Genomic DNA, 20,712 nt, shown 5'->3' on the forward strand with positions numbered 1-20,712 from the left:
AATAGACACAGAATTGATTGAAACACTTAGCTGGAACAAAAAGCCCAGACCTAATTTTGTAAACATGTTATTGTACAGTAACCCCCAATGAGTTTGCGCTTAAATCTCCTAATTAATTTTTAATTAAAAAGCTCAAAGATGCTATTACACTTGTTGTTAATGGCAGCCCCATGCAAGCAGAAACCACGGAGCAATGCAGACGAATATCTCCCATTAAAATCTGCGTTAATGAGAACGGCTGTGCTCCGCATTTCTGAGACAGAAACAGAAACGAAAACACCATTTAAGAAAAGGTTTGAGAAGCTTCCTCAGCTTTTCTCCCTTTTTCCTAACTTGTAGAGGTATGTGTACATCATCGGGTGGCTAGTGATGGCTCATACGCGACAAGCTGTCCAAACCTTTATCTCAGTAGATCTTTCTTCGACCCTTTCCAATATCCAGCTAAATGTATCTGGTGCCTTTAGTAGCAAATTATATTTAATACGGTCACAAGCCAAAGAAGGGTTCCACTTCCCGCAGTGATGAATTCCATTGTCATATTCAAACACTACCCAGAGCTGGATTAAAGTCCTCCCTCCCCAACCCCCACCTAGCACCTTCTTCTGTCCTCTCCGATCTAATATCTCTGTCTATCTGTCCAGGCTTGCAAGAATTCTTTTGAATTGCAGTAATTGAAACTTTATGTTTCTCTAGGGATGTGGGTGATGTCACCAGCGGAGAACTATTAATAGCACCAGACACAGCAAGAGTCTCTGTTTTGATGGAATATCTTAATAATAGGAGGGAGAGCATCTTGGAGAGGGACCGAATCATTCTCTTCACCCATAACTCAGCCAGGATGAGAGCCTCATGAGACCAGGTATCCTTTGCCTGCATGGCTGCTGGGAAGATGAACCCTGCCAAGGACTGTGATTCAGAAGTCCCTGGCTGTATCCTGCTGCACTTTCTAATTATGGGCAGCACCCACTGTCAGTCAGAGGGGTGTGGTTTGTGAGTGGGGGCCTGCTGCTCCTTCTCTGGTGCTCTGAAGTAAGACTCTAATACTGTCCACACATCCTGGGCTGAGGTTCCTCATGGAAACTCAGCTTTGTTCATTTTATCATGGTGGTCTTCCCCTCTCTGCCGGAGTCTCAGCCTTCACACCCTTGACCTTGAATCACTGTGGGTCCTGAGGCCTCCTGAGGTCTGTGGAAGGTGGGGAAGAGTGCTTGGCTTCTCCTTTCTTCACACCAGCAGCAGCTCCTCCCAGCTATAATAACCAGAACGTCTCCGAACACTGCTCCCATTTCTCCCCTGGGAAGAGAATAAAACTAACTGCAGTTAGCACAGCTTCAGGTTAAACAAAGATGGACGCTCACAGAGAAACTCCCCTGAGAGCCAGATGGAGGGATGTCGGTGGTGGCGGGCTTGTTGTCCTTCCATGTCCTTCTTGAGGGTTTTAGATTTACTCAGGCAGTTAGGAGGACAGTCTGATGAGTGTGTGTGCACCTATGTGTGCACAAGGGCACTAGTGGGTGTGTGTACAAGGGGCAGGAAGGAAATCCACAGTTCGAGGTAGCCAGAGAGACTCCTGGTTCAGTCAGGGCCTAGGTTATAACCAGACTCTCGGGAACACCTCCATCTGATTGCTCTTCCTAGATAAGACTACCGAGAGCCAGGGGAGGTGGGCTTGCATTTGGGGTTGCCAACACTGTTTTTATGACAGGCAGGGTGGGCTACATGTGTGCCTGAAATGGGAACACCGGAAGAGGCTTGGCCCTGAGCACAGCAGCTGAGGCAGACTGAGGTGGGAAGACAGACACTGAGAGGTGGACCCCATGTCCTCAGGCTCCCCTTTGTACGAGTAGGATCAAGGACACATCCAACAGATGCCTGTTTTACAGGAACATAGGGCAACTTCATTTGAGAAGGGAGAAGTTGTTTTTTTTTTCTGATAAATGGAGCATTTATTTTCATTTCTGTTTTCCCTAAATTTGGACCGTTGGAGTTCCCCCAGCAAGAACATAGTGGAACCAGACACGGGCATACCTAGGCAAATGATTGTCTAAGCTGGGAAGCTGAACTATACACTGGCTGGACCACGTCAACTCTGCTAGTCTGAGCCTCAGCCCTCCCAGGAAAATAAAGCCTGTGCGTACCTCCAGGGCAGGTGAGGGCCATACTTCAGGTCAACTGTGTTTTAGTAAGAAAACCAACAGCAATTTAAAGGGGCAAAGGTCGAACCCTGGGGATCCTCGGCTGCCTCCCTCAGCTGCAGGAAAGCAACCCTGGCCTCCCATCTCCAAGGTTACCCACGGCTCTCATCCTTCCCTGTACACTTCTCTCCAAAAGTCCCTATTTTTAGAGACTTCTACAGGGTCTCCCAAGGGCAAATTCTGTAGAGGACCCATAGCCTTCACGCTGTGATAATCCACAGCTGAGCCGAGGGAAGGTAACCTTTGTAGGAAGGAGGGTTGCTGAGGAGATTGTTATGGATACAATTTGGAAGAAGCAGTATCAGCCCCACTTGGCTCCTTCTCAAGCATCTTGAAGCCCTTTGGAAACACCTGACAATTGCCAAGATAATTGCAGCTCACCTCCTCAACCCTGGGAAGAGCCCTAAGGTCTGCCTCCAGGGGAGGCAGCATCTCATGAAGGTCTTTGCATCTTAGCTTTCCTCTGTGTGATGTCCTTCAGTCTGGTTCCCCTTTCTAAACAGGCAAACCCAACCTCGGTCAGTCAAGATCACCACCAAATTTCATCTGTTCTGAGAAAAAAAAAGGAAAATGAACAGGAAATAGGGAAAATATTGTTCTGAATTCCCACCTCCCTTCCAAGCCCACCTCTTACGTGTCTGGGGCTAATTCTCCTTAAGTGCATGTATCTGTCTTCCTCCTCAGTCAGGGCAGGTGCTCGCTCTGCATCCTGGTACCCAATTCCCCTTCATTCCCATCTTCTCTGTCTCTTGGGATTGCCTTGAAGTCATCAGGGCCTGAGTTATCTAGGTCACTGCGATGCTGTGTTCCTGGGATTTGAGCCTTAGCTTTGAAAGCGGAACAAGCATGTCAGTAGCCAGAAAGGGCTGCTCTGTGCAAGGTTGTATGGAGCAGCCCCATCAGCCTAAGCACTCGCGAGTATGCTCTCAGGTTCCCTGGGAGTATCTGCTTGTCTGTGCTGTCTGGTTGCTTGTCCAGTTTTGTTTTTGGAATGGGGTCTGGAGCTGAAGATGTCGCAGCCTCCATCTCCCCGGTGCTGGTTTTAAGGACATGGGCCACTATGCTGGGGTTCCTGAGAGTAAAATGTACTGCTGGCACCCTCTCCCTTCTGACTCCGCATGTCATTACCAGCCAGCCCTCTAAGGGCCTCTGATCCTTGTCTCTAAGGAAGTTCTTTTCCCTGGGGAGGTCGTCATCAAACCCAGTGTCCTGGTTTCTGGGACCATAGTGTTTCTAATAAATCTCTGAGTTTCCCCATTAGATTCAAGTCTCAATACTACATGGCTATAAAATGTCGGTGAGATTCTTAACTCTTCACTCTCCAGGCCTTCTGTGAGAAATGGTGGGTCACGTTTCTAATGAACTAATCTCTCTCTCTCTCTCTCTCTCTCTCTCTCAGGTCACTTACAGAGATCTTGCTTAAATGTTCACAGATGACACAGTCGGAGTGTACAAACCGCAGATACAAGTAATCGCGGTCACCTCTATGCCACGCTGCTGGGGAAGCCTGTGCGATCAGCACACAAGGTGTCCTGATGGTGACGGCCCAGTTATTAATGTTCTTGTTCCCCGCCCAGATTCCAGCCTGATCTATCAGCCCATGACCTGTGAAAAGCAAGCCCCACAAGCCTGGTGTGTGTGCTGTGCCTCCTGCTGAGCCTCGGGGTGTGATGTTTGTGGTCGTCCCTACAGCCCATTTACAGATGAAGGACTGGGATCCAGAGGGGCTCAGGACCTGGCAGGCACCTGGGGCAGTGAGACAAGAGCTGGGAACCTGACCAGCCTGGGGTACTCCTGTCTCTCCAAGGCTTATGTTGCACACCTTAAGAAACCTAGACAATATTTGCCATTCTTCCTAAAACACCCCCTGGAAGGTGCCGAATTTACCTTTCTGGTAAAGCCTTGGATGGGTCTGCACCTCCCCTTCACACACAGGCCACTGGAACTAAGGAAAAGGATGGCATAGCATAGCCCGCCTCAGAGGGGTGGGGCTGGAACCCGCCTGGAAAAGAAGCTCCACGTGGCACCACTTCCAGAGTGTCCTCTTTGAATGGCTCCGTAATGACCTAGAGAAGGTGTCCTTAGCCAGCCAGCTTCCGCCTCTTTCCAAGAGTCCTCGGACCTCAGGGAAATCAGAAATAGCCCTTCCTTAGAAAAGGCTGAAGCCCCTCCAGCAAGGGTGCAGGGAATGTGCGGACACTCGGAGCTAATGAACCGAAGACAGACAAATCGGGTCTCCTTTTCAGTCTGTCTACAGTGACCTCCAGGAGTTTCCAGGCTGGGAATAATTGATTTGTGAGCTTTGGGATCAGATGCAGGCGATTCTGTGTGGGGAGGGCAAGTCTGCACTGGGGGGAAAGAAGATGTCTTCTGGGTCTTCTGCTGAGCAGGCTTAGAATAAATAAGATGCAGCAGAGTAATGAAGTCAGGACAGCTTTTGTCTTGGTCGGTCAGAGTCATTACGCAGGAATAATTCATGGCCTGGTGCTGTCCGCCCTATCTAGGTTCTGCTTGGCTGTCAGATGCTATGAAACCAGGCTCCCTGCGAGCCCTCCTGCATGCCTGAGTGCTTGGTTTACTTAGATCCCTGGAATTTTAAGAGTTTACCAGTCCTCACTTACCTAACGGGGGCCTTAACCAGCTTGCGATCTGTGGGGGCCATCAGAGCTCAGCCCCTCCTAAGACATGGCGACTAAGCTTCCCCTCACTTCTGCTCCCTGCACGCTGTAGCCAGAAAGGATGGCACTTGCCCTCTCCGCCATCTGTGGATGCACGAAGGAACTCTGCCTTGCTGGCCAGCTCCTGAATGAGGAGATATTTACCCTGGGCCTGCTCAGGGGGTGAGCATTCTGTGCCCCACTGACTGTCAGGAGCAGAGCTTCAGCAAATCCAGAAGGACACACTCTGTCTCCCATGCGCTCTGGGATTTTAGGAATGACTGCAAAGGGCCATTCAGCCTCTGCAAGGCGGAATGTTGCCTGTGCCTGGATGGGGAGTCTTTGAGCGGACATTTCTCTTCCCAGGAATCTGGATCCAAGTTCTGTCCTCACAGGAGCCCTTTGTTGGCCTGGCGCCTGGCACCCTCCACAGGCAGCAACCTCAGAGACTGAACCCAAACACACCACAGGGAATGAGGAGCCTTGTTCTGTGTTTGCAGCTTCCATTCATGTGGGCACATGCTGGTTTGTATGTTTTCTTTCCTTTTTTCTTTTTGGTTTTTTGAGACAGGGTTTCTCTGTGTAACTTTGAAGCCTGTCCTGGAACTTGCTCTGTAGACCAGGCTGGCCTTGAACTCACAGAGATCCATCTGCCTCTGCCTCCCGAGTGCTGGGATTAAAGGCGTGCGCCACCACCACCCAGCTCTATGTTCTTTTTAATGGTGCTTTTATTTGTTCGTTTGAGAGTGTATAAGTGTGTACACATGGTATACACATGCCAAGGCACACAGGAAGAGGTCAGAGGGCAAGGGACCAAACTCAGGCTGTGTGGCGCCTGGTGGCAAGCATCTTTACACTCTGAACTCTCCAGCTCTGGTCTGTGTGTTCTAAGAACACCCCTAGGCTGCTGCCATGCCTGATGTTATCAGGTTTGATGGTCACTCAGACAGAATTCCGAGGTTCATCAAAGAGCAAAGGGTACAGAAGACCAGGACCAAGTACCTGGGATGTGTGAAGCCAAGGTTGTACAGGGACCAATGAGGTTCTTACCAGTGCTGAGGTCCCAGGGCAGCTTGCTAGGAAGTGGCTTGCCCCGGAAACGGCAAGCCACAGTGAGAAACTGGGGACTGTGTGTTCTTGCTGCCTCCAGCCTGTGTCTTTTGCCAGTTTCCAGACCATGACATGTGACTTCCATGCATTTCCTTGTCATTCTGAGAGTCTGTCAGTGGTACACTGCTTCTCGGGATCGCCAAGGCCCTTTGGACATAGCCCATGCTCACCCAACACTCAGATTGATGGCCACACACTGCGAAGTTGAGAATGTCCCCAGATGACTCATTTGTCATTCACAGTCCCTCAGAGATGTCTTAGTGTGACTTCAAAAATAACTGAGGCCTGTGCCATACCAAAAGTCTAAATGGGAACCCCCGAGGCTGTAGGTGTCACAATGTCACTCCATGAGAGCCTGATCTCATGGGCACCACAGTGTCACACCGTGAGAGCCCTGATCTCATGGGCATCACAATGTCACACCGTGAGAGCCTATGCCGGGACCAAGACAACCTTCTAAAGAGACTCTGGTGCTCACAGCCTAGGCTTTCCTTGCTCTACCTCACATTCCACACCCTCCCCTCTGCACAGGCCAGGTAAGAGCCCTTGATCCACTCAGCCTGCCCTGAAGTCACCCTAGGCGTCTACTGAGTACCTCCTGCATTCCAGGCCTCTGGCTAAGCCCTGTGATGCATAGCTCAACAAAGGAGGGGCAGATCTGCTCACCACAGAGCTCTCAGGAGACAGGACACAGAACAGATGGGACCAGGGACAGTCTCACAGAGGAACCTGGCAGGTCAAGGTGTCCTTCTGTTTAGGGAAGGCCAGTAGAAGCCAACGAGAGAAGAGACCTAGCAGAACTCATGGGGGGAGCAGAGGGAAGCAGCCGCCGCTAGGAGCCAGAGCCAGCCCCATTCTATTCAGACCCTTCACTCATTCTCAGCGGAAGGATACAGGGCACTCAGACTGAGGTCGCCGTAAGTGAACAACTATGCGTGGCAAAGCCTCTGAGGGGGTGCAGCCATCTGAATCCTGGGTTGTGTGCACACTCATAAGCACAGAAGCCCAGAGGGTGATGTCTTTGTCTGTTTTCACCTTCCACCTTGTCTGAGCATGATTTCTCTGTTGTCTTTCTGCTGTGGAACCCAGGCTAGCTGAGCTGGCCTGTGGGCTACAGAGTCCCTCAGGTCTCCACCATAGGAGTACTGAGGTCACAGAAGCTTGCAGTGGGCCCTGGGGATCTAAATTCAGGTCCCCATTCTTGCACAGCAAGCGTTAATACCACGGATCCTTCTCCCCCGCCTCCTTGAGTCTTTAGTTAAATTCTGAGTGTCGGCTTATAGCATCCGTTTGCTCCCCTCCCCAAGTCCATTCCACACATGTGACTGTATTCATCTCCCAAGGGTCCCTATAAGCAGGTCCTGTCAATAAGTTGTTCTTTAAAACCTGCCAGTCAGGGAAGGCCTTGAGAGAACTGAGGAGGGGTTCAAGGGGTCCTTGGGGTCCCTTACTCCACCTCGCCCTTTTCCCAGGACACGGATCCAAGGAAAGATGAGCCCTTCCCCGATGCCACAGTCAGGCTTCACAGAGATTGGAGAGGTAAGTGGTCTGTTTCTAGAGTCTCAGCCTAGGCCAGACAGACCTGCAGCCCAGGATAATGTACACCAGACAGACCTGCACCAGCCTGGGATGATGGACATTCATGGGTAGGAAAAACTCCAGAGAATTTGGTCACTTCCTTGGCTTAGTGTTGTAAGGGAGAGGGCCCGCTTTTCATCCTGGCCACCCGGTTAGCTTATACCCAAAATAACCACAGAGAAACTGTATGAATTAAAGAAACTGCTTGGCCATTAGCTCTAACTTCTTATTGGCTAACTCTTACATCTTAGTTTAACCCATCTCCATTAATCTGTGTATCGCCATGTGGCAGTGGCTTACCAGAGATTCTAAAAGGCGTCTGTCTCAGGCAGAGGATCCATGGCTTCTCTGACTCTGCCCTTCTTTCTCCCAGCATTCAGTTCTTTTTTCTCCACCTACCTAAGTTCCGCCCTGTCAATCAGGCCAAGGCAGTTTCTTTATTCATTAACCAATGAAAGCAACACACAAATAGAAGGAACTCCTACACCAGCTTAGAGGGCAGCTGAGAAGAACAGACCACAAACTCAGTCACGTCAGAAACTGGCAACCAGAACCAGGCCACCTGATGCTGGATGGGAGGTTTCCAAGACAGACAGAGAGAAGCTTCCACAGAAAGCAAGATGGAGCCAGCGGGAAAGGCCGTGAGCAGATGAGGACATGAAACACTGGAACCAGGTGAGATTGTAGCACACACAGTAATGACAGCAGCCAGGAGTGGTGCTCCAAGACCACCAGTAAGCCAATAAGCTCAGGGCAGGCTTTATATCGGCAATACTCACCAAAACACAAGAAAGAGAATCTGCAGGCATCTGCAGTCAGATGAGGTAAGGGTTTCCGTAGCCCCCAGACATTATGCATCTCATAGAGGACAGGCAGCTCTCAATCCTGGTACAGCCTGTGCCAATGGCTCTGCTCTCAGGGAGGTTTCTGTCCCGAAGATTGAGTGACACGGGGCCGGAGGGGTCCAGATAGGGTTTCTTTGCTGTGCACTGTAGAATAATCAATGGCATTCCATCCTCGCCATGGATGCCGGTAGCTCCCACCAGGTGTCACGACCCAAATGCATTCCCATGTTGACGGGCGTCCTGTCAGAAGTGGGACAAGGGTGCAATCAACCGGCTGAGAGGGATGCTTAAATCACTGTTATGTACTTGAGCCCCAGGGAGTGCTAGGGGCCAGGAAGGCACAGCAGTGTGGAGTGGCGTCACCACGTGGAACAGAAAAGAGTGTGTAGAAATGCCAGGCGGAGCACGGCCGAAGCTGGAGAATAAAGACAGAGAGAAGGATTCGGTATCGCTGCCGCTTAGCCACGGCGGGTGTTTGTTTAATAGATACAAGTGCTTATAAATATCTGTGACCCTGTTGTCTTGGGCTTAGCTCTCTGGAAGAGAGGTGGTAAGTAGTGTCTGCACGGATTTGTTACAGCCGAGGCGAAGAGCAAGAGGCAGCTCAATAAATAACCTTGGTGACAGTGGAGACTGACGTGGCTGGAACAGGCTGCCAGTACACAGTGCTCCAAAGCCATCTTCCGCAATCCCACCACCGGATCTCCCTTCCACGTCTCACCCACAGGCCCCGGCGCACCCTCACACAGAGAACCCACCCCAAAGATGCTGTCTTCCTCCCCAGATGGAGCCTGGATGTGTGAACCGGAAAAGGCCCCTAACAAGCTCACAGACTAAGCCCCTCCCTGAAGTTTAACTGGCACTCAGTTTTTTTGAAGGCAGAGGCCACGCCCACTTTCCGGCAGCCCAGACCACAGCTGGAACCACAAAACCAAAGCTTTTAGGGAGTTTCCCTACGCTGTGACAAACCACGCACGGAAACAAATTCACAGAGAGGCACGGTTTGCTTCGGCTTCTAGTCTCAGGACTTCGGATCGGCAAGCACCTTGCGGTGTTGATTTTGAGCTTGTGGTGAGGCTATTTGTCATAGTAAACAGCTCAGGACAGAGGAAACCCCTCCTCCAGGTAGACAAAAAGTTAAGAAAGGGAAGCCACTGAGGCCCCCCAGCTTCCCTCAAGGGCAGGTTCCCAAGGATCCAGTGTTCTCTGCAGGCTCCTGGGGACAGTCTTATCCCCCAGCGCAGGGCCGGAGACTTTAGGGACTGCCTAATCAGTCTGCATTCTATTTCTTCAACACTGGTGCAGATTTTGTTTCCAGAAACTTCCACTGGGACTCAGGGCTATTCATTCCTGCCACCATGTCTTGTGACCAGAATTTCCTCCTAGCGCTGAGACCATGTGCACAAGCTGTTGTTTAGACTAGGGAATTCTGAGCTAGCGGATACACAGAGCAAAGCGTATGTGTGCGGTGGTTGGGATTTCTCGTCTCCTATAGTGTAAGAGAGGACGAGGCCACCAGGATTTCCATGCGAGCATGTCCTCTGGTTCTGTGGTGAAAGAGACATATCCAATATCACTGAGAGTCAATGTCTCAAGCAGGATGACAGATTGTTAGGAGCCGTTAAGGAGCTTGCACGGGGGAGGAGTCTGTGGGAGGAGTGGGTGTTACTGGACCTCTCTGAGTGGTGCAGAGATCTGGGGCTGTCTGTGCTGCTCTTACTGTTAAATCGGGGCAAACAAGCCCAGATGAGTACTCTGCTGTCCTACCCCTATCATTTTTCTGTCTTGCCAATTTAGTTGGGGAGCAGGAGCAAGAGTTAACAACTACCTCTTTTCAGAATGGGAGGGTGAGCGCAGGTAACGCTGGAATGGATTATTAAGAATGTGTTGAATTATGTGGCTGGGAGCTAGCCGGTGAATAATGATTCAGGTTTCCACCGCAGGTCCAGCCCTTCCTGGACAGCAGAGCCAGGGTGCTGGTGAGGCTGTGGGGAGGAGGGTCTGTGGAGGACAGTCCACACCCTGACTCTCCCCACCTTCCAGAAGGCGAGTGCTTCATGGGAACTTGCCCTGTCCAACATCACCTTGGCCACTTTCTTCTTCCCAGGTGGGACACAGGGAATTTCTACATTGCTCTGAACAGTCATCAGTAACGGAGTCATTAAACGCAAGAGGGGTGGAGAGAGATGTCTGCCAGCCTCCTCCATTACATCCAGGGACATTGGCACATCTCTAATTAAGATCCGGAGGCTTGGGTTCCAATTGATGAGGCACTCCATTCCCGCAGCACATTCAAGAGTGCTCGGGGGCAGCGTTAATGCAGTGAGCAGGGTAATGGCTTGTATAATTCCAATAAGAATTTCTGGTCACACTCAATGCTAGAGGTTAACCAGCGCTAACCCAGAGAAGGAACCAGGGTCTGGATGTGTTGCTGATCTGTCATTGCTCCATCGATGAAGAGACAGTTCTGGAAGCCTAGCTAAGGGATCTGCCTACAGTCTTCTGGGCCACCCCATGAAGCCAGGACTTGGACCTCCTCTTGTTTAAACTAATGTAACAACATTTGGCTCTAAGCTCGGGGACTTGCAACAATCCACAGTCCCGAATGGATTCACTCTGGGGAAAAACAAAGAAACTGATCATGTTTAGAGAAAATGGACGGCCAAGTAATTCCCCAGGGAAATCACATTGTTTTATTTTTCATTCATTTAGAAGTTCGGAGAAAACATTTTGACATTTGCTGATTGTTGCAGTATTCCCTGAGGACCGAAGCCTGCATGCATTAATTTTATATTCTCAGCTGAGAAACTCACGTCTGATATGAGTTGGGGGTGGATGAGGGGGAAGACCTAGAATGCTTAGGTTCCTGCAACTTCAAGGATTTCTTTGATTTAGAAGTCAAGAAAACTAGAATTTCCCAGAACAGACAAAGTGGAAAGTTAGGAGAGGGACTGGGCTGGAATCCGTTAGGAATGTCTGGGATTGCAAGGAGCCCACAGGCACCCATGAGCTGGTTCACAGGCTTACCTGCCTGTCTGCAGTTGGCAGGCCCCTGTCCACCAAATATCCAGGTCTTCTGCAAGTGCTCTTCCTTCTGCCCTGTTTCAGAAGGACAGTCATGATCTATGGAATCAAAAAGCCTCCTGGGACTTATAAACTGTACTTCCACGTGGCTTCTGGCAATGGCCAGATGGGATGTCATTTGCTGGCATTAGGTGACAGTCTACGGTGTTGATACCAGAGCTGGTAGCTTGACCTGGGCATCAAAGAATAATCTAGTAAAACTCTCACCTGATCTGGAGACACAGTCAGGCCAGGCAGCCTTAAAAATCTCTGGTACACAGTATTCTAGACTTCCAGGCTAGATATTCATTGACTGAATTGGAGGTCACTGCTGTGAACCATTTTTTAAACATATATTTCTTAAAATTTAGTAAAAGACATACTAAATCCTTATACCCTGAAAAGCATTGCCTGTTTGGAAAAAAAAGTACACACACACACATATATATTCTAAATTATATATATTTACACATATTCTAAATTATATATTTATGTATATTTAGAATTAAATATAAATTCTGAACATATAAATTTATATATTTATGTATATTGGGAATTATAATATATAAATTCTGAATTATATAGTTATATATAATTCTCTCTCTATATATAAAGATTATGAGAAAAATAACATTGAGAACTGGAAATCTTCTTTTATAGGCTAAAGCAACTCACTAAGGTAGCTTATGATGGTTCTAAATAATTGAAGCCATAAAGAAGCCTTAAAGGGTAAGAGCCTCCCCTGCTGCCCTGCCCCGCACCCCTAGAGTCCCCTAGGAAGACTCACCAAGGCTTTGTGGGTGAAGTTATAAAACTGTACTTTTGTCACATGAGGAAAAGTAACTTTAATAAGTAATTTTAAATTTTAATAAAGTAACCAAGGAAGCAAGCAGTAGAGTGGGGGGGGAGGAAATCTTGATAAAATTATCCCAATGAACATGGCCGCTGCAAGGCTGGCTCTAAAACCCCCAGGGACGGCAGGCAGGCAGCGTCTCCACCTCTGTCAGCAAAAGCTTGTGCCTGCTACCGTGGCCGTGGATCTGGCTTCCATATGGAGCATGTGATGGGGAAAAATTAGAGGGGACTCTTGCCACATGGGTAGAGAGAAAAGATGCTGAAGAAATACAAGGAGAAAAGGAGTCCAGCCAAAATGGAAGAGGCAGGCAGATCTGAAGAGGGCATTTCTGGTGGGGTGGCCGGTAGGGTCAAAGGGAACATCTCCTACAGCAGGATTCTACAGGGAGTGTGGGGTGGGGCACATTCCAGGTACATCCCTCCCCAACAGTGCAAGTGCTAAGGGACATGGGAAGAAGGAAAAGGCAAGGGTACCTCAGTGTCCCTCTCAACAGGGCTGGGTGACCTGACGAGGTCAAGGAAGGTTCTGGGAACCACAGTCTCTGGCCCCTGTCCCAGTTTGGCAATTCAGTACAATGCACAGGCAACCTTGAATAATCATGTGAGCCCTCGTCACAGGTCCCACATTCATGGACAAGGTCCTGCTGGTGGCTGTCACTAGGAGGCCGCAGAGCAGTGGTCCTGTCCAGAGCCTACAGCCTCCCATTCCAGCTGCCACTTTCCAGGGAGTTACTATTAAATGGATACAGGGTTTCACCACTTCCCTTAAGGGAAAAAGCTATGAGCTAAAGAGGTTGCTGCTGAGAGCCAAGAGCTTGAAGACAAGAGAGAGGGAAAGAGGAATATTCAGAGAGTCACAGAGAGGAAGAAAGAAACAGGGAAGCTGAAACAGAGAGGACAGACAAAAGGGGAGAGGGATGACAGGCTCCACAGTCAGGGAGAGGTATCCAGAGACTCGGGAAGATGTGAAAGGAGACTGAGAGAGAGGGAGGGAGGGGAGGAGGAAAGGAGGGAGAAAGGGAGGGAAAAGAGAGAGGGAGAGAGAGAATGCCTGCAAAGTGACTCCAGACTCTGCCCTCTCCAGGCTCACTTTGAGCACTTCCTGAGAGGGTGTAAGAAGTGGGTTATGAGACAAATCTTTAAGAGATTTTATGGTTTGACTTTCTGCTAGGAGAATTTGATCAGCACCCTGGGCAGGTAGCCATTACTAGCCATTCCTCCAGCTCTGCACCACCTCCTCCCCTCCCAGCCCACAGGCTCCACACCCCACACAGGGGCAGGACAATAGCAAATGATTCCAGAGTCATATCTGGCTCCAAAGCCAACCCTCAGAGCCGTGAGGAGGGAGGACCTGCATGGTCTCCACAGGGAAGGGTCGGGTAAATGCATGTTGTAGGAAGAGAAAGCACACACTCTGGGCTCCCTCTGCAGCTGCAGCATGTCCCCATGGCATTCAGGAAGAGGCTGAGGTTGAGTGATGTTCTTGGATTGCTCACCTGTAACCGGAAGGATGATATTATCTCTAAGGGGTGGAACACGCAGTGTGGCCTTGATTTCCATGGTGTGACTTATTGACAGCACTCCATTCAGGAAACCAGCTCCTCCACATTGCCAGACACCTGAGGGATCATGTCTCTCTCAGGTCAGTGTGCGCCACAGAATGAACATTGGATGTTTTGCACTGCTTCGAGCGAACCCTCGGAATGAACTTAATTATAGCCACACCCAAAGGTCTCTCCATTGGATGCACCCACACACCCTGGTGCATGACCCTCTTGTCAGGCAAGCATTGCATGAACATGCTGACGTGGTTGAGCAAGAGCAGCAGCCCACACCTTGAGCCTCCCACAGGTCTAACAGGTTGAATTCGTATAAGAAAATCCACACCACACACATCACACATGACCATCTGTTGGATGCAGTAGTAGCGGTGGGTCACTGGGGATCACCTGATGACTTGCTGGCTTCTCCTGTATAAGAGCTTCATCCAAGACTGTGGCTGATCCTGGGAACAGGCCTGGTAGGCTTTCTGGAAGAGGTGCTTCGGGTACCTCCCCTGTCTACAGTTTCCAAGGAGCACTCCCTCAGCCTGGTCAGGCTACCTGGCAGCTTCCTGGATGCAAACCTGATGTGGTCCACTGGGGCCGGCCTATGCCTGAGGCTGTTTTGAGGAGGAGCCGAGCAGTGATGTCATAGACCCTGTGTCCTAGGAGAGTAAGCACTCAGAGGGACTTCCCAGACCACTCCTGCTATGGGAACCTTCAACTCCCCCCTCCCTGTCCTGAGTGGACATGGCTTGAAGTGGTTTCCCCACCTGAGCCAAGGCCCTGCAGCCCAGAAACTCTTACTCTGTTTCCTTGTATCACCAGCCTGTCCTGTGTAAGGAGGGGTCACTCCTTCCTCTGTCTCCCAGCTGGGATGAGAATCCCGCACAAGGACAGTGGCTAGTGCTCACATCCACAGCCCCAGTGCATGGTGGGCAACGGGTCACAAGATGATAGAGTAGGAAAGATTAGATTGCCCTGGGACGGGAAGAGGAATGTGGCCGCCCAGACAGGCCCATAGTGTGACTTGATTCTGCAGAGTGAGACACTGCGGCACTCACAGACAGACCTGGTTGGTCCTCAAGGCACGGCCTTTTCCGACATGGAGAAAGGAAAATATTGGCTTTACACATTAAGAGGCACGTTATTAAAGTTTTAAAGGCTAATATAAAATGGCGAGTCACTTGCGCCCGGTCAGTGCTCTCGGAGATGACTTGTGATAATCCACTCAAGCCCCTCTCTGGGTCACTTGAGAGTCGTCGGTCGTGCCCCCCCCCCGCTGTGGATCAGCTCTTCCCTGACTGACAGCTCTCCTCCAGCCTCTGCATCTGATGCAGCCTTGTGCTGCAGAAGCCCTGCAGGGTTCTGATTTACACCATAGGCCGTCCCTTACCTCCACAGATATGGGGCACCGGCCACAAACTTCTCAATCTCCTTAACTTCAAGACATAGAGACCAGAAGACTCTGAAGCACCTGATTTGATGACAGCAGGTGAAGCCCTGTGCTCCCCCTTGGAGGGTTCTATTCCCTGTCCCTTTCTAATATAAAGTTTCCTCGGGGACAGTGTCACAGGGTCTGTGGGTCAGTCCCCACCATGCCTGCCCACCTCTCTAATGAAAGTGGCCCATGGTTCCTGCCCTCCTGCCCCTCGGATATTGGCTTCCCTAAGGGAGGGTCTCTGGGCAGCCATGCCCTCCCTACAACCATGTCCAGTGCACAAAAACAGAGGAATAAGGACCCACCGTGGCCTCACATTGAAAAGATCGGGTAAATAATAGAACAGGTGAGTAAGAGTCTGCCTTGTGGTGCTGCACATTCAAGATTCATTTGGGAGAGACACACCAAGAGTCAACTCCGGAGAAGCCATCTGGCAGAGGTGTGTGGGTTAGGACGGTGGAAACTGAAGTGAAGAACAGGCTGTCTTAAGAAACAGTCCAAGCCTGAGCTCTGGAGTCAACGTTTCAGGCTGAGGAGGCTTCTCAGAGCCCCGGGGGTGACCGTGAACCTGCCAGAGCAGGAGGGCCAGGCTGGGGGGCTGTAGAGTCCCGGTAGATTGGTTTTCTGAGTGTGTGCATGTGACATGTCCTGTTCAAGACCACACTAAGACTTGATTAAAGTGCAATTCAAACCTCCCTCTTTAAAAATGGTTGACTTTGGAACTGTTTTCAATATTATAAAGGAGCTTGCTAGAAATATACAAAGATCTCCGGTCTACCTTTTACCAAGGTTGTCAGATATTCAATATTTCGCCAAATTTTATGTTTGCGTATGCATGCGTGTGTGAGTGCATGAGTCCATGTTTGCGTCTGCTCGTGGTGCATTTCTCTGCAATTCTAAATTGTTTCCAATCAGGCAGCACGGACTGCAACTGTCAACACTGCTCTTGCATCTGTGTCCTCAGAACAGGCTAGTCCTTTACACCCCACACAAGCAGTATGAACCCAGGAAATCCAAAACTGATTATAGTAACCCCCCCATTACTGCGAGTAGCCCTGATCTCTTCACCAAACATTCTTTTCAAATAATATTCTAGATTTATTCTTTAAGCATCTTATAGTTATTCATCTCTCCTTACTCCTCCTGCTGTCTCCCCCAGGACTGTCTCACATGTTCCCCTCCCAACTTTGTGTCTTATTTTTTTCTTACCTCACATAGTCCAATTAAAGTCGCCCACATGCACATGAGTGTGGGGCCAGGCCCTAGAACGTGCACAACCTACCAAAGCCACACCTCCAAGGAAAAATGATTCGCCCTCCCCTGCATCCATCAACTACCAACAGCTTCTCAGGGGCAGGACCCCCTAAACCCCTTCCACACCCATACTGGAATTCGAACCAGCCCGATCTAGCCTCATCCAGCCCCATCCTGTGCAGACAGCACCTGGCATCTGGCCTTCCCATCTCCCAATTCTTACATTCCTTCCACTTCCACATCCTTAACATTCTCTGAGTCCTGGGGAGCTGAGGGTGCTGGTAAAGGTGTTCCCTCTATGGCTGAAAACCCAACAGTCAGTTATTCTCAGCTCTTTGACCCCTTAGGAGTCTCCACATAAACTCTGCCCATTGCAAAAACAAGCTCATATGACCGAACTCCTCTGAGATGAGCAATGGACAACGCCAGCCTGCGTCAGAAGCCAGGCACTCAGACTGCTAAGAGGAATGAGTGTAAGCAAGAACAACTGCTGCTCACAGAGTAGGGGCTCCCTCTGACAGCTTCCCATAACCTTGCCGGTCAGCCCGCTTCCCGAGTCCCTGCTTCCTGAGTCCCTGCTGCCTTGACTTCCCCAAGGCATAACTCAGATATGACACAAGGAGAGACCAGAGTGGGGAATTCACCAGAGTCCACTTTGGGGAACCACTGAGTCTACCGAACTTCCTTACAGAGCGTGGGCGAGTCACTACACTCAGAGGAGTTTGGGTGACCACCAAGCTGCATCCCAGTAATGTCCTGCCCCACCGAGGATGACCTCATGAAAACTTCATCATTGAGACCCCCTTTCACCTGTTAGCCTCAATCCTGTACACTCCAGTTTAGCACAGACCCCGTGAGCTAGAGAGAGGGAAGCAGAAAGAGTGCGGGAGCCCAGGCAGCTCCGGTGGCCCTCTCCTCCCTCCCCGTCTGGGAGTATCAATAAACAGCTTCACTACTGTTGCCAGTACTGTGGACCTCGTTACCTCACCGCTGCTCTGTTTAATTAGTTGCCATGGCTACAGGAACACGGTAATCTCTACTCCAAGATGGCAGTGGTGGGAACACATTTTCCTGAGCTTATTGGAGGGACATATTATAAATGTCACCACCACACATCCCACAAGTGAAGACACTAAGGCACACCACACGGGAGTTGCCTCTAGACGATAGAAACAGAGTCCTCGAGACTCTAAAGTTCGTGTCTGCCCAAATGACAGGGTTCAGAGCAGACAGCCCACGTTGGTAAGAGTTTGCATGTGAAATGGAGTGTCGATGCAGAAGAGAAATCACACGTCCAGCCACTGAAGAAGGACTTGTGTATTCAAGGGAACAGATGCATGCTGAAACTTCAAGGTTAGCCACGGGCTACAGAAAGGCTCCCGTGTCAACACGCTTGACTCATGGCTTTCTGCACGATTGTAGCTGCTGTAGGTTGATCGTTGCTGTTTTAAATGTCACACAGTAGACACGTTTGGAAGGGGGACTCTAAAGCAATGCATTTGTGCTCCTCCCCTCCGCAGGCTTCTCCTTCCGAGAAGTGAGGCGTGGCCTTACACATTACCTTCTAATGAAATTGCACTGTATTCGGGGCTATTTTCAGCACACTAAACTTTTATAGCAATGAAGATGTGAAGTATCTCCAAAGACTTAAAAACTGGATTAGCTTGCAATACAGATTCAAGTTATATTTCTTTTTGACCCAGTTTATCTCTTTAAAAAGTCAAAAAAAATCAAAGGAGTCCCCCTCTCGCTTTGTTCTCTCTTCTTTTTTATAATCCAACCATTTTTGACACCTCACGCCCTTGGAGCTAATCACGGACGATGAGTAAGCACCCTGTGAGATAGCCTGAATCAGCACTCCAGTCTTACTAGGTTTATCTCTTCCTTGTTTATTTTTGATTGACACATAATTGTACATATTTATGGGGAACTGTGATGTTTTGATACACATGTGCATTGTGTAATGATAAAATTGTAGGGATCGACACACTATAAACATTTGTCGTTTCTCTGTCGTGGAAACATTGCCAGCTATTGTCTGTGTGGTGCTATGAAGCGGTGGTGAAGTCAGAGCTGAAGCTCACACAGCTTTCACAGAGTACTGGGCTGAGTTCCCAGCACGTGGCAGCTTAAAACCAACCAGGTTCCATTCCAGACTCTTTTAGCCTCCATAGGCAATAGGTATGTATACATACTCACACACATAAAATAAAATAAATCCTTTTAAAAATTAAATTAAAAGGTTAACCTCCTGACATCATGCTAAGCCTAGAGGATGCCATATTTTGTGACCTCATCCAGGAGCAGAAAGATGCAAAGCCCTTCATCTCCCTCATCAGCGGTCTCCACAGGTATCACCCTCTCAGAGGTGGAGAGGAAGATAACAGTGTGGGCAGAAAATGGGAGAGAGGAAAGAGAGACAGAGACAGACAGTCAGACACACACACACACACACACACACACACACACGGGGGAGAGAGAGAGAGATGCAGCATCCTAGAGTCCTTCCTAATCACGGCTGATTGCAGGGTAACAACATGCAGGTTTCGGTTGAGAAGACCCAAGGCTTTGAAATCCTTTACACTAAAATAGAGAGCCACATTCTCACACTCATCACCCATTCTTCCAGAATGGAAATGTCCTGCTAGGAACAGACTCCCCTGAGAGCCCCAGATCCTGGAGGGGCTGCTGCCATCACCAACCCCCAGCCAAAGACTAAGATACTCAAGCCGTAGCCAAAGTCACAGAAAATACAAGGAGAAATGTACAGAGGTTTCCATAGAGAAAATTGTATTTGAGGTGGATAATGGAGGGAGAAGAATCTTTTATAAAGATGTTCCAATTAGTAAAATAAAAGCTTACTCAGGACTTGAGTGGGAACACAGAGAAGATGGTAATTTTTAGTAAATAAAGTCAAATAACCAAAGGAGATTTCCCCAAGGGAACAAAGGTTGTGGCTGGAGCTACACAAGGAGGGCTGCAGGGAAAAGCCCTCACTGTGGCAGCACAAGGACCCGAATAATCCCCAGAGGCTGTGTTTAAACCGGGCACAGCCAGTGTGCTTCTGACTCCATCAGGGCCATGGAGTGACGCAGGCAGATGCCAGGAGCTGGCTGGCCAGCTGATCTACGACAAATCGCAAGCTCCAGGTCAGTGAGAGATCCTGTCTCAAAAGCAACGTGACTGGGAAACTCAGCCCCTCTCCTCCTCTGAAACCTGCACTTGTATGTACAGGTAGGCCCAGCTATACACACATGTGTGCATTTGCCACACACACACACACACACACGACTATGACTATTACATTTTCAGAATTTTAAAATGAATAAATTACGCCAGTAGCAAAGAACTCGGGCAATGAAAACAGGAAGTCCCTTTCCTTTCGGTTCATCCTTCTGGAAGACTGATTGGTGTGCATATACATATGAGTGTGTGTAGGTGTGCAATCGCACGTGTGTGTGTGTATATGCCGCATGTGTTTATCTGTGTGTATACATGTGTGCATATACTGCATATGTGTGTGTTTGTGTGTGCTCACAAACAATCTTATTTGATAGCACAGAGACAGGCCCTCTGTCACGTGTCATTTTTTAAACCTTCTAGACTAGCATTCATTGGCCTAGGCCTTGTAACAAAAAGCATTCAAAAACTTCAGTGTATGTTAAGCTGAGATTATTACTTTTCTAGAAATATTAGTAATGAAAAGTAATATTTCATGGTTCAATGTCTTTATTTCCTCAAAAGGGGCAAAGTTCCGCTCCAGACTTATTTCATGAGGTTGGGGTTAAAAATTAATTTGCCCAAACTCACCTCACATTCAATATTAACTTCCAATATGACTTTAAGTTTACAGGAAGCTGAACGGTTTCTTTGGTTAGGAAATGCGCTGGTGTCTGTCTGGTGCCAAGCGGGTCCACATGTCACACAGAGCTCGCGGCTGGGAGGTGAGGCTCGTCACCCACTTGAGGGCTTTTCTGAGTGTTGGGACCATTTGGAGTCCTGGCCTCCAGCTGCTCTTCCCTGGTAGAGATCTTTACTTTCCTTCTGGTCTGAGTTACTAAAAGCTGTGTCAAAGTTGTTTACCAGCTCTGCTTCATGAGCTTGTGTTGCCTTGGCCTTGAGGATCAGAGGATAAGGTTTTCACCTGTTGGCCCACTTGACTTTTGGGTATAT

General features: G+C 49.3%; 2 long non-coding RNA genes across 3 annotated transcripts in view; one reads left to right on the forward strand and one right to left on the reverse strand.

Annotated features, from left to right (window-relative positions):
- The window catches only part of LOC125404986 (uncharacterized), a 25,648-nt gene extending 17,736 nt beyond the window's left edge, over window positions 1-7,912 (reverse strand). The window contains exon 1 of one of the 2 annotated variants that reach the window (XR_015004217.2): window positions 7,841-7,912. This is a non-coding gene — a long non-coding RNA (uncharacterized LOC125404986). The remainder of the gene's footprint in view (window positions 1-7,840) is intronic. The other variant, XR_015004218.2, reaches the window with a different exon arrangement.
- Window positions 6,615-13,272, forward strand: LOC146892708 (uncharacterized). Its single transcript, XR_015739003.1, has 3 exons — window positions 6,615-6,879; window positions 7,435-8,215; window positions 8,966-13,272. It is a non-coding gene; the product is annotated as an uncharacterized LOC146892708 (long non-coding RNA).
- Window positions 13,273-20,712: the final 7,440 nt, after the last annotated feature.

This window comes from Myodes glareolus, chromosome 10 (assembly GCF_982192425.1).
Source record: "Myodes glareolus chromosome 10, mMyoGla1.1, whole genome shotgun sequence".
In the NCBI taxonomy this organism is placed as follows: Eukaryota; Metazoa; Chordata; class Mammalia; order Rodentia; family Cricetidae; genus Myodes; species Myodes glareolus.